The following is a 14,211-nucleotide window of genomic DNA, read 5'->3' as shown; positions in this document are numbered from 1 at the left end:
ATTTAATTTATTTGTACATATCTATTCTATTTATTTTATTTTGTTAGTATGTTTGGTTTTGTTCTCTGTCTTCCCCTTTTAGACTGTGAGCCCACTGTTGGGTAGGGACTGTCTCTATATGTTGCCAATTTGGACTTCCCAAGCGCTTAGTACAGTGCTCTGCACATAGTAAGCGCTCAATAAATACGATTGATTGATTGATTACTGCAAATAGATTTGATTGATTGAATGATAGGCCATGCTGCTTTCCTTGATTGATTCTTTTCCTTACCTAAATCAGTTCTGTCCTTTGCTTGGGAATTTGAACTGGGGAGTCTGGGAAAAGTGGAGGGATGAGAGAAGAGAGACTGTACGTCACGTTTGGCTTTCCGTTGTTTCAGATTGCCCAAGGAATCATATATTCAATTCAAGCAATCCCCTAGCGTGCCACCCCCTCAGGCCCCCATTGTGCATTGGAAGCAGTGATTTTAGAGTGCAGTGCATCTGAAATGAGAAGCGATGTTGTACATTCCCCAGCCGCATCAGTGCAAGCTTTGCTGTGCGCTGACCCGTGGCGAAGGCAGACATCACCTTGATGAGACCGGCCCGGGGGCTGTTCCGATCTCTGCTGAAATGCAAGCTGCCTGGAGAGGGAGGCAGCAGCTTGGAACAGTGCCTGTCAGTGCTATGGGCCCAAGCTCGGCCCTTTCATACTCAAAAACCAGCTCATGGAGGCCTTTCTTGGGGTGTCATCCTCCTGACTTCAAAGCTAACCCCCCAGCCATTCGGTTTTACCAGAAAAATCCTGTCGAGACTGGAAATGGCAGCAGAAATCCTAAGGAACCGCCGAGCTTGGAGAGCCGTTGCAACATAACTGCAAGCGAGGCGAGCTGAGGAACGAAAACACTGATGTTTAAGGAAAGGAAAAGGGCTTGGCTACATCGCTATATAGAGGATCAGAACAGAGGTCCACCCATGTCTGGATATAAAAGCTGAAAGTCCTCAGAGTTGCAGGTCTGTCCTGCCTCCTCAGTTAATCCTGGCCTCTCCACAGATGCCTCATTCGACTTCTTGAGCAGCTCCTACAGAATCACTGATGGACTAAATTCTCCATTAAATGGAAAAATATCTGAGAGAAAAAAAAAGGGCAGTAATCCAAACAAAAAAGAGTTTTCTTTGTCTGGACTAATTTGCAAGATCTTTCCTGGAGATAGGGAATGGTCTTCAGGGCCTATGCCAGCACTAGGAGTTTATTAGAAGCAGAGTTTTCCCAGAGTCTTATAAGTCCGTCAGTATATTTTAAGTATAGCTGTCCTTCAGGATCAGAGATTCTGTTTCTTATGGTGAGAGTTGATCTGTGTTTGTAGGTAGGGCTGAGCAAGTCTCACATTTTCCTCAGCGTGTGCCTGAAAACTTGCCCTCTGCTGCCCTGTGGCATTTCTACTCCTCCAAGTGCTTAGTGATGTGCTCTGTACACAGGAAGTAATCAATAAAGGCAATAAATTGATGGATTGTAGCCCACAGAGTCCAACACTCCTTTTATTTCTACCTCTCAGTATCATGACCTTCCCAAAGCCTCTGCCCAAAAGACTGTTGGCCTATTTCTGATAATAATTATGGTATTTGTTAAGCGCTTACTATGTGCCAAATACTATTCTAAGCGCTGGGGTAGGTACAAGGTAAGCAGGTTGTCCCAATTGGGGCTCATAGTCTTAATCGCCATTTTTACAGATGAGGTAACTGAGGCCCAGAGAAGTTAAGTGGCTTGCCCAAGGTCACACAGCAGACATGTGGTGAAGACAGGATTAGAACCCACAATCTCTGACTTCCAAGCAAGTGCTCTTTCCACTAAGCCACACTGCTTCTCTATTGCTGCATGTCAGGTGACCCTTTTCTTCTTCTGAAGAAGAAGCAGCATGATGTAGTGGATAAAGCCTGGGTCTGGGAGTTAGAAGGTCATGGGTTCTAATCCCTGTTCCACCATTTGTTTGCTGTGTGATCTTGGGCAAGTCACTTAACTTCTCTGTGTCTGTTACCTCACCTGTAAAATGGGGAGAAGAGTGTGAGCCCCACATGGGGTAGGGACTATGTCCGACCCAATTTGCTTAGTACAGTGCCTGGCACATTGTAAGCGCTTAACAAATGCCATTATTTTTTTTCTGGGCCTGCTCTACTGCTTTCTCCTGTTCTACCTCTTTGTATGGGATTTTGTTTCATTGTGTCTTGAAAATTTTTCTGTCTTACCCTTCCTATGATCACTATATTTCACCATAGAGCACTGTAGAACAGCTAGTTGGTTATCCTGGTGTCATCCATTTTACATATTTTTTTTGTCTGTCTTCCCCGTTAAAGAGTTAGCCCACTCTAGGCAAGGAATGTGTTGTTCTTTATTCTGTAGTTCCCAAGGGCCTAGCATAGTGCACTGCACCAAGTGTGTGCTTAATAAATACTAGTATTACAATTACTACTATTACTACTACTACTCACACATCCCTGCCCCCTCCAAGAGAAGGTGTAATGTAACAAGCCATCAATCGATCTGACTGCACTTAAAGATATTTTCTATGATACTACTACTGCTACTACTACTACTACTACTACTACTAGTGATATTTATTAAGCACTTACTATGTGCCAAGCACTTATTCTAATTGTTGGAGTAGAAACAAGAAACAGGTCCCACATGAGACTCACAGGATAAGTAGAAGGGAGAGCAGGTATTGAATCCCCAGTTTGCAGATGAGGGAACTGAGGCCCAGAGAAGTTAAGTGGCTTGCCCTAGGTCACACAGCAGGTAAGTGGCAGAGCTGGGATTAGAATACAGGTCCTCTGGCTCCCAAGCTTGGGAATTTTCTACTAGGCCACACTGCTTCCCAACTTTCTATGATTCTGACTTGCCACTTAATAGTAAACATTACATGTAGGTGGAGCTCATGGTTCATTCATTCATGCACTCAATCGTATTTACTGAGTGCTCATTGTGTGCAGAGCACTGTACTAAGTGCTTAGAAAGTACAATTCAGCAACAGATAGAGACAATTCCTACCCAACAACGGGCTGCTCCAGAAGTTGAATATGGCATCTAGGATAGAATCAGGCCACTCCAACCATAAAGAGGGTTGAATAAATTATTTATTTATATTAATATCTGTTCTCCTCCCCAAGACTGTAAACTCACTGTGGACAGGGAATGTGTCTACCAACTCTGTTGTACTATACTCTCCCAAGTGCTTAGTACAATCATCATCAATAAATACTATTGATGATGATGATTTTCAATTCAGAAGGGATTTGAACCTTAATGACTTGTGGGTGCCAACCTCTGTCAGACTCCCAGTGGATATGCTAGCTTTCTTGTTGCAGTTTGATACCTCTTTGGCTACCTTGTCAGCTGGATTGCTGATGGAGATCCTTAGTGGTGTATAGAGTTGTTCAGAAGCAGAGTTGTATTATTACTATTATTACTACACAACCTCAGGCTTCATCACATTAGCGGTCAGTCCTGGGTTCTTTGGGGAGTCTGAGAAACAGTTCACAATCATCAACAGATCGTGTAGGTGTGCTTCTAGAGCACGGTCATCAGCCTAGAAGAGGTCCTCTGGAGAAATTTATAGCTTGGGATGATGTTTTAACCTATAGAGTTGAAAGAGTTTCCCAGAGGACTGGATCTAACCTCTAACCCAAGCTTCCAGAGTTCCCCAGCATGGCTATCTAGAATGGGATAAATATAACTGGGCCTAGTACACAGTCCCGATTTATTTTGGTGGTGTTGGGAAAAGGTCAGATGATTATTATGTGGGTAACCTTAGGCTCTCAATAAACTCCACTTCCTCTCCTCCAGTTTTCTCCTTCACCCCTTCCAATCTGGATTCCATCCCCTTCATTCCACCAAAACTGCCCTCTCAAAGGTCACCGATAAGTTCCTTTTTGCCTAATTCAAGAACCTCAACAGGAGGCCTATTTCCTTCTGCCTTCAGGACATCTCTACTTGGAGTCTCGCAGGTGCTTCAAACTTGACATGTCCAAAACAGAACTCCTCATCTTCCCATCCAAACTCTGTCCTCTCTGTGACTTTCCCATCACAGAACACAGCATGACCATACTCCCTGTCTCACAAGGCTTGGTGTTGTCCTCAACTCATCGCTCTCATTCAATCCACATATTAAATCCATCACCAAATCCAGTTGGCTCAAACTTCGTAATATTGTTAAAATCCACCCTTTCTGGTCCATGTTAATCCAGGCATTTATCCTATCCCACCTTAATTACTGGATCAGCCTCCTTGCTGACTTTCCAGTTTCCTGTCTCTCCCCACTCCACTCCATACTTCACTCTGCTGCCCTGATCATTTTTCTACAAAATGATTCTGTCCAAGTTTCCCCACTCTCCAAAAACCTCTAGTGCTTCAGAGTCAGAGGTCATGGGTTCTAATTCCAGTTCAGCATGGCTCAGTGGAAAGAGCATGGGCTTGGGAGTCCGAGGTCATGGGTTCTAATCCTGGCTCTACCACATGTCTGCTGTGTAACCTTGGTCAAGTCACTTAACTTCTCTGAGCCTCAGTTACCTCATCTGTACAACAGGGATTAAGACTGTGAGCCCCACGTGGGACAACGTGATCAACTTGTATTCCCCCCAGTGCTTAGAACAGTGCTTTGCACTTAACAAATGCCATTCTTCTTCTTCTTCTTCTTCTTCTTATTATTATTATTATTGTCTGCTGTGTGACTTTGGGCAAGTCACTTAACATCTCTGGGCCTCAGTTACCTCATCTGTAAAATGGGGATTAAGACTGTGAGCCCCATGTGGGACAACCTGATTATCTTGTATCCCCCCAGTGCTTAGAACAGTGCTTTGCACATAGTAAGCACTTAACAAATGCCATTATTATTATTATTATTATTATCCAAATTCTCATCAAACAGAAACTCCTTACCATAGACTTATAAAACATTCAGTCATATCCCCCCTCCCATTTTATCGCCCTGATTTCTTACTACAACCCAGCCCACACACTTCTCTTCTCTAATACCGACCTACTCACTGTATCTCAGTCTCATATATCTCATTATGGACCCCTTGCTCACATCCTTGCTCCCATCAGGTGCTTAGTACAGTGCTCTGCACACAATAGGCACTCAATAAATACGATTGAATGAATGAATGAATCCTTCATCTGGCCTGGAGTGCTCTCCCTCTTCATATCTGACAAATTCTCACACTCCCCACCTTCAAAGCCTTATTAAAAGCACATCTCCTTCGAGAGGCCTTCCCTGACTAAGCCCTCATTTCCTCTTCCCCCACTCCCTTCTGCGTCGCCCTTGCAATTGAATTTGCATCCTTCATTCATTCAGACCCACAGCACTTATGTACATAGCCTTTATTTACTTATATTAATGTCTGTCTCCCCTTCTGGACTGTAAATTCATTTAAGTGCTTAGTACATTGCTTTGCACACAGTAAGTGCTCAATAAATGCGATTGAATTGTAGGCAGGGAACATGTCTACCAATCTGGTAATGCCATACTCTCCCAAGGGCTTAGTACAGTACTCTTCACACAGTAAGCACCCAATAAATATGATTGGTTCATTGACTGGTTGCCTGGCAGCAAGGATTTTTTTCTAATTGCCCAATCCCAGGTCTACTGATAATGTGAATTGCTATTTATTAGGTCTACTCACACCAAACAGAGGTCTTAATGTTGTTCCTTCTTTTTCTTGATTATCTGGGGAAGAGCAAAGATCTTGTCCATTATTCCCCCATGTGGTCTGAAGCTCAGCTGCGAATCTGGAGGACGCAGTTTATCCACGTTCAGTCCAGGAGGACTTTGGCTAGTACTTGGTATGCAATGGAGAGCCATTTGTTTTCCCTGTCATCTCTCTCCTTTTTTCTTGAACCTGTTGATTATGGTGGCATCTTTGAAATCCTGTGACGTTTCCTCAGGGTTTCATATATTGAGGTAGTGCCTGAGCAATCAATCATTCAATCAATCAGCGGCATTTATTGTAATAATAATAATAATAATGATGGCATTTGTTAAGCACTTACTATGTACAAAGCACTGTTCTAAGCGCTGGGGGGATACAAGGTGATCAGGTTGTCCCACGTGGGGCTCACAGTCTTAATCCCCATTTTACAGATGAGGTAACAGGCTCAGAGATGTTAAGTGACTTGCCCAAGGTCACACAGCAGACGTGGTGGAGCCGGGATTCAAACCCATGACCTCTGACTCCAAAGCCTGTGCTCTTTCCACTGAGTCACGCTGCTTCTCACCATCTTTGTGGCTGAGCACTCTACCGCACTGCATCTAAGTAGCCCATTCTCTGTCTCCATTTAGACCTCAGCTGAGAAATCACTGAAACAGGCAGCTCTGGCTCTAACAGCAGTATGGCCTAAAATAATACTCAGGACATTTTAGTTTTCAGCTTACATAAATATTAAAAATAACAGGAGGAAGTTTTATACACCTAAGTGTATCTCCAATAAATGCAATTTTAAGCATATCTAATAGCAGTTTGAAATAGTGAACATCTTAGAGGCCGACCTCTACAAAATACAGGGAAGCTCCCAGGACATAGTTGCTTTTTAGAGAGGACGATTTTGGGGCAGTTTTCTGCTCAGCTGAATGGGCTGTTGTGAATTTGTATATTTTTCTGACCAATATAATAACTTGATGTGTGAAACCACATAGCCTGCTGTTGAGTCAAATATCGCTCCCATGGGATTAGAGATTTTACATACCCTCCTTTAGGAAAAATAAAAAGGGTCTCTTTTTCTTAAATAGGATATGTGTTTTAGTGGACCAGATGGTATAAATCCACTTTTTAGCTGGCTTCATCTCTCTTCAGAGCTGGGCACTCAGTCAGCGGAGGAGCCTGGTAGAATTAGAGTTCATGTTTTTAAGAGATCATCTGCCCATTCCAGACAGCATGTATTATTGTTATTATTATTATTATTATTATTCTTATTATTATTGTGAAGTGCTGTCAAGTCATTTCTGAATCATAATGACTCCATGGATATACTTTCTCCAGAATGTGCTGTCCTCTGCCATAATCCGCAACCTTTCTAATGGTTCTTCCATTATGATTGTTATGGTCTCTCTCCAGCTAGCTGCTGGTCTGCCTCTTCCACATTTTCCTTGGATTTTTCCTAGCATTAGTGTCTTCTCCAGAGACTAAGTCTTCCTGATTATGTGCCCCAAATATGCTAATCTAAGTCAAGACAGTATGTAAACCACACAAATTGCTTACTGTTGAGTAGATTAAAAATATTTTCAGTTTTAGGAAAATCTGCACCGTAATATGGGATGTTCTGATGCTACTCTCCCTTTAATTGAAGTGCTTGTGATCAGCAGTGCTGTTGGTGGGGAAGCCAGTGTTTAGTCTCTCCTTCATTCCGACACACAAATTTTATTCATAATGTAGGAGTGCATTTAACCTGACTCCAATTTATGGTTTAAAACACTGCACCAGACAACTCCAGGATAGCCTCATCGTGACATTGTGATGATAGCTTTAACGTTCTTTCCATGAATGGCTCTACAAACATGGCAGAAGCTTGAAAGGGAGTAATGGCTCTTCCCACAGTCTTTAATGTCAGTATGAGGTTCTTTTTATGGTATTTGCTAAGCACTTACTATGTGTCAAACTCTGTTCTAAGTGTTGGGTAGACACAAGTTATTCTAAGCTTTAATGTTCTTTCCATGAATGGTTTTGCAGACATGGCAGACACTTTAAAGAGCACAATGGCTCTTCTTTCGGTCTTTAATGTCAGTATGAAGTTCTTTTTATGGTATTTGTTAAGTGCTTACTATGTGTCATCATCATCATCATCAATCGTATTTATTGAGCACTTACTATGTGCAGAGCACTGTACTAAGCGCTTGGGAAGTACAAATTGGCAACACATAGAGACAGTCCCTACCCAACAGTGGGCTCACAGTCTAAAAGGGGAAGACAGAGAACAAAACCAAACATACTAACACAATAAAATAAATAGAATAGATATGTACAAGTAAAATAAATAGAGTAATAAATATGTCCAAACATATATACATATATACAGGTGCTGTGGGGAAGGGAAGGAGGTAAGAAGGGGGGGATGGAGGGGGGATGAGGGGGAGAGGAAGGAAGGGGCTCAGTCTGGGAAGGCCTCCTGGAGGAGGTGAGCTCTCAATAGGGCCTTGAAGGGAGGAAGAGAGCTAGCTTGGCGGATGGGCAGAGGGAGGGCATTCCAGGCCCGGGGGAGGACGTGGGCCGGGGGTCGATGGCGGGACAGGCGAGAACGAGGTACGGTGAGGAGATCAGCGGCGGAGGAGAGGAGGGTGCGGGCTGGGCTGGAGAAGGAGAGAAGGGAGGTGAGGTAGGAGGGGGCGAGGTGATGGACAGCCTTGAAGCCCAGTGTCAAGCACTGTTCTAAACGCTGGGGTAGACGTGGTGGACACAGAACTCATCCCTCATGAGGCTCGCAGTCTAAGTAGGAGGGCGTTTAGTGACTCGCCCAAGGTCACACAGCAAACAGTTGGCAGAGCTGGGAGTAGAACCCGCATCTTCTGACTCCCATGCCCATGCTCTTTCCACTAGGCTATGCTGGTTTTCTCTTCAATCAATCCATTAATACCATTTATTTAACCCCTTCCCCTGCCTGTGTCTTGTCTTGTGCTGCTGAGTCGTCTCCGACCCATAGCGACACCACGGACACATCTCTCCCAGAATGCCCCACCTTGATCTGCAATCGTTCTGGTAGTGTATCCATAGAGTTTTCTTTGTCAAAATATGGAAGTGGTTTACCATTGCCTCCTTCAGCTTGAGTCTCCGCCCTCGACTCTTTCCCGTGCTGCTGCTGCCCAGCACAGGTGAGTTTTGCCTTGTAGCCAATTGCCTTCCACTCGTTAGCCACTGCCCAAGCTAGGAATGGAAAGGCCTCTGCTTGATTTTCCCTCCCAGAGTCGAGACTGGTAGAGTACTGGAAATTATCCAGGTGCGATCCTGAGAGGGCCCTGCCTGTGTAGCCATCCCTAGACTGTAATAATAATAATAATGTTGGCATTTCTTAAGCACTTACTATGTGCAAAGCACTGTTCTAAGCGCTGGGGAGGTTACAAGGTGATCAGGTTGTCCCACAGTGGGCTCACAGTCTTAATCCCCATTTTACAGATGAGGTAACTGAGGCACAGAGAAGTTAAGTGACTTGCCCAAAGTCACACAGCTGACAAGTGGCGGGGCTGGGATTTGAACCCATGATCTCTGACTCCAAAGCCCGTGCTCTTTCCACTGAGTCACGCTGCTTCTCTGTAGTGAGCTCCTCGTGGATAGGGGTTGAGTCTACAACTCTATTGGATTGTACCCTCCCAAGTGCTTAGTAGAGTTAAGCGCTTAATAAATACCATTGATTGATTGATTGATTGTTCCATAGGAAAAGAAGGCTCTAGGTAAGCAGGCAGAGGCATTTGAGACATGAGGGCTCTCACAGAAAAGAAAGGAGAATGTTCCAAACACAGGAGTCCTGCCCTATTTTCTGGCCGTGCATATCCCACCAGTGCATACTTTTCTGAATCTGACATATTGTTTCTGTTCAGGTCAATTAGTAGGGTGTTCACATTTTATTGTACATTTAAAAATGCTATTTATAGTGAAACAGGCAGGCTTCAACGTTTTTCATTAGGCTGAAAATACCCAGTTCACATAGCCAGCCCTAATCTGGAGAATTTTATTCTCAAACACTTTCTTGGTTCCTTTTTAACCTTTCCTAATCACTTTATGTTGAATGTGCCTTTTACATTTTGAAATGTTAGAAATGACCCATATCTTCATTACTAGTCCTACCCTCACTGGATTCAAACCTGTCTTCTATTTTGTGATTAAAATTGGGGCTTGACATTCCATGGGGCTTTTACAAGATATGTTCTTCGGACATTTCCATGCCTTGAAAATATGCCTATTTTTCATTTTAAAAAACTACAGCTTCTTAACTAATTGGGGGTTGCCCAGCAGAAAGCTGGAAACGTAAGACTTGAGTTTGTTTCATAACAACCACAGATGAGTTAACCGTGCAGAATCTTGCAGTTCATTTTAAAGAATCTGACAAACCAGCTGAAGAATTCCACCTTGGGGTTCACTGCCATTGGTAACTGAATCAATCAATCAATCAATGGTATTTACTGAGCACTTATTGGGTACAGAGCATTATACTAAGCACATTGGAGAGGGCATAATAGAATTGATAGACACATTTCCTGCCCCCAATGAGCTTGTCTGAGGATTTTCCCCCCCGTCTGAGTCACCACCCTGCCTTTTCTGAAGACTCAGTCCACACGGCCTTTTTCTGGACGCTGGCAGTGCATGTGTTTCTGAATAATAATAATAATAATAAATAATAATTATGGTATTTGTTAAGCGCTTACTATGTGCCAATCATTGTTCTAAGCGCTAGGGTAGATACAAGGTAATCAGATTGTCCCACCTGGGGCTTACAGTCTTAGTCCCCATTTTACAGATGAGGTAACTGAGGCATAGAGAAGCTAAGTGGCTTGCTCAAGGTCACAAAGCAGACAAGTGGAGGAGGTGATATTAGAACCCATGTCCTCTGACTCCCAAGTCCGTGCTCTTTCCACTAAGCCACGCTGCTTCTCTGCATAATAATAATAACTATTATTATATAATTACTATATATACTTATATTATATAATGATTAATTATGATAATTGTTAATAATAATGATGGCATTTGTTAAGCACTTACTATGTGCAAAGCATTGTGCCAAGCACTGAATAACCACAGTCATTTCAATGAAGAGTTAGCAGCTGAAAAGGCAATCCTCCAAAAGTCCTTCCCAGACTTGTCCTTCTCTAGCCATTCTCCCCTCTGCATCAACTATGAATAATAATAATGGCATTTGTTAAGTGCTTATTGTGTGCAAGGCATTGTTCTAAGTGCTGGGGACGATAGAAGGTGATCAGGGTGTCCCACCTGGGGCTTACAGTATTAATCCCCATTTTCCAGATGAGGTAACTGAGGCACAGAGAAGTCAAGTGATTTGCCCAAAGTCACACAGCTGACAAGCGGCAGAGCCGGAATTAGAACCCATGACCTCAAACTCCCAAGCCCAGGCTTTCCACTGAGCCATGCTTCTTCCCCTGAATGTGGTTGTGTACCCCCTTAAATGCTGTCATACTCACCCCAGCCCCTCAACATTAATATAAGTATTCCTATGCTCTACTTTTTCCCTTATCCCAACTCTACTGTGGATTGTAAGCTCCTCGTGGGCAGGGGTCGCATCTACCAACTCTGTTGTACTTTCCCAAATGCTTAATACAGTGCTCAGTGTACATTTCTGGACTGTAAGCCCATTGTTGGGTAGGGACCGTCTCTTGCCAACTTGTACTTACCAAGCACTTAGTACAGTGCTCTGCATACAGTAAGCGCTCAATAAACATGATTGAATGAATGAATGCATTCAGGGCTCAATAAATACCACTGATGGATTGAGTGAAAGGTCACGGGTAACCAAAGCAATGTAGGGCAGGTGCAATTTGTCCTGGAGAGGTTCCAGGTCTCAAGTTTCAGAGGAATCCAGAGCTTAGAATGGTGCTTGGCACATTAACAAATACCATTATTATTATTATTATTATTATTATTATTATGGACCAGGATGGTTGGTGGGTGGAGAGTTTGAAGATCAGTTGCTCTGAGGCTCCTTCCCTAGACTGTAAGCTCCTTGTGGGCAGGGGATGTGTCAGTTTATTGTTATATTGTACTCTGCCGAGTGCCTAGTATGGTGCTCTGCACACAGTAAGCGCTTAATAAATATGCTTGACTGAAGCCTCTGGAATGGACTTTCACCACAGCATCTGCGCTGCTTCCCCTTGGTCGCAGGGTCATTCATTCATTCATTCAATCGTATTTATTGAGCGCTTACTGTGTGCAGAGCACTGTACTAAGCACTTGGGAAGTACAAGTTGGCAACATATAGAGACGGTCCCTACCCAACAGTGGGCTCACAGTCTAGAAGCGGGAGATATGTTGGTATTTGTTAAGCGCTTACTATGTGCAAAGCACTGTTCTAAGCGCTGGGGTAGATACAAGGTAATCAGGTTGTCCCACGAGGGGCTCACAGTCTTCATCCCCATTTTACAGATGAGGGAACTGAGGCCCAGAGAAGTGAAGTGACTTGCCCAAAGTCACACAGTTGACAAGTGGTGGGGCCGGGATTTGAACCCGCGGCCTCTGACTCCAAAGCCCGGGCTCTTTCCACTGAGCCATGCCAGGGTCATTCTGGCCAGACTGCTGCTCCTGCATCAGAAGGAACACTGGAGTTAAGTGGAAGGCTTGTGGTGATTGATTGATCGATCGATTGATTGATTATGGTATTGGCTAAGCGCTTACTATGCATCAGACACAGTTCTAAGCACTGGGGAAGGTACAAGTTAATTAGATCGGACAGAAACACTGTCCCACGTGGGGCTCAGAGACTAAGTAGGAGGGAGAAAAGGTATCCCCATTTTACAGTTGAGGAAACTGAGGCACAGAGAAGTTAAGGGACTTGCCCAAGGTCACGCAGCATGCAATTGACAGAGTCAGGATTTAGAACCCTCCTGAATCCCAGGCCGGTGCTCTCTTCATTAGCCCACACTGAATCCCAGCACAAATTCAGTTCTTCAGGAAAGGGAGTCCATCCCCTCGCCCCCTCCTACCTCACCTCCCTTCTCTCCTTCTCCAGCCCAGCCCGCACCCTCCGCTCCTCTGCCGCTAATCTCCTCACCGTACCTCATTCTTGCCTGTCCCGCCATGGACCCCCGGCCCACGTCATCCCCCGGGCCTGGAATGCCCTCCCTCTGCCCATCCGATGCCAAGCTAGCTCTCTTCCTCCCTTCAAGGCCCTACTGAGAGCTCACCTCCTCCAGGAGGCCTTCCCAGACTGAGCCCCTTCCTTCCTCTTCCCCTCGTCCCCCTCTCCATCACCCCATCTTACCTCCTTCCCTTCCCCACCTGTATATATGTATATATGTTTGTACATATTTATTACTCTATTTATTTATTTTACTTGTACATATCTATTCTATTTATTTTATTTTGTTAGTATGTTTGGTTTTGTTCTCTGTCTCCCCCTTTAAGACTGTGAGCCCACTGTTGGGTAGGGACTGTCTCTATATGTTGCCAACTTGTACTTCCCAAGTGCTTAGTACAGTGCTCTGCACACAGTAAGCGCTCAATAAATACGATTGATGATGATTTGGAGGTAGAATTTTTTCTCTAAATGCCTGGAGGAAGAGAAAAGGAGAAGAGGGAAGGTTGGGGGTGGGGACGAAGGTATCCTGGGAACATTAGGGCACTAGAAGGCTTGGGCAAAGATCTTCTAAATGCTGAGAAAAAGTACACAGAAAATGCATAATAATGGCTGTGGTATTTGTTAGGCCCCTACTATATGCCAGGCAATCTGTGAGGCCCTGGGGTAGATAAAAGCAAATTGGGTTGGACACAGTCCCTGTCCCACACGGGGCTCATAGTCTTTATCCCCAATTTACAGATGAGGTAGCTGAGGCTCAGAGAAGTGAAGTGACTTGCCCAAGGTCACACAGCAGACCAGTGGCAAAGCTCAGATTAGAACCTAGGTCCTTTTGACTCCGAGGCCCTTGTTCTATCCACTAGGCCTTGCTGCTTATTTGAGTATATATACAATGGGCAGGGAACGTATCTACCTACTCTGTTGTATTATATTCTCCTATGCATTTAGTACAGTGCTCTGCATTCAGTAAGCATTCAATAAATACCGAACTATTGATCAATTGAGATACCGGCTCTGCTACAAGTCTGCTGTGTGACTTTGGACAAGTCACTTCACTTTTCTGGGCCTCAGTTACCTCATTTGTAAAATGGGGATTAAGAGCGTGAGCCCCATGTAGGACGGGGACTCTGTCTAGCCTGATTAACTTGTATCTACCCCAGTGTTTCAAACAGTGCTTGGCACATAATCAATCAATCAATCATATTTATTGAGCGCTTACTATGTGCAGAGCACTGTACTAAGCGCTTGGGAAGTACAAATTGGCAACACATAGAGACAGTCCCTACCCAACAGTGGGCTCACAGTCTAAAAGGGGGAGACAGAGAACAGAACCAAACATACCAACAAAATAAAATAAATAGGATAGAAATGTACAAGTAAAATAAATAACTAAATAAATAAATAAATAAATAGAGTAATAAATATGTACAACCATATATACATATATA

This window comes from Tachyglossus aculeatus, chromosome 4 (assembly GCF_015852505.1).
Source record: "Tachyglossus aculeatus isolate mTacAcu1 chromosome 4, mTacAcu1.pri, whole genome shotgun sequence".
Lineage (NCBI taxonomy): Eukaryota > Metazoa > Chordata > Mammalia > Monotremata > Tachyglossidae > Tachyglossus > Tachyglossus aculeatus.
This window is presented reverse-complemented; position numbering follows the sequence as displayed.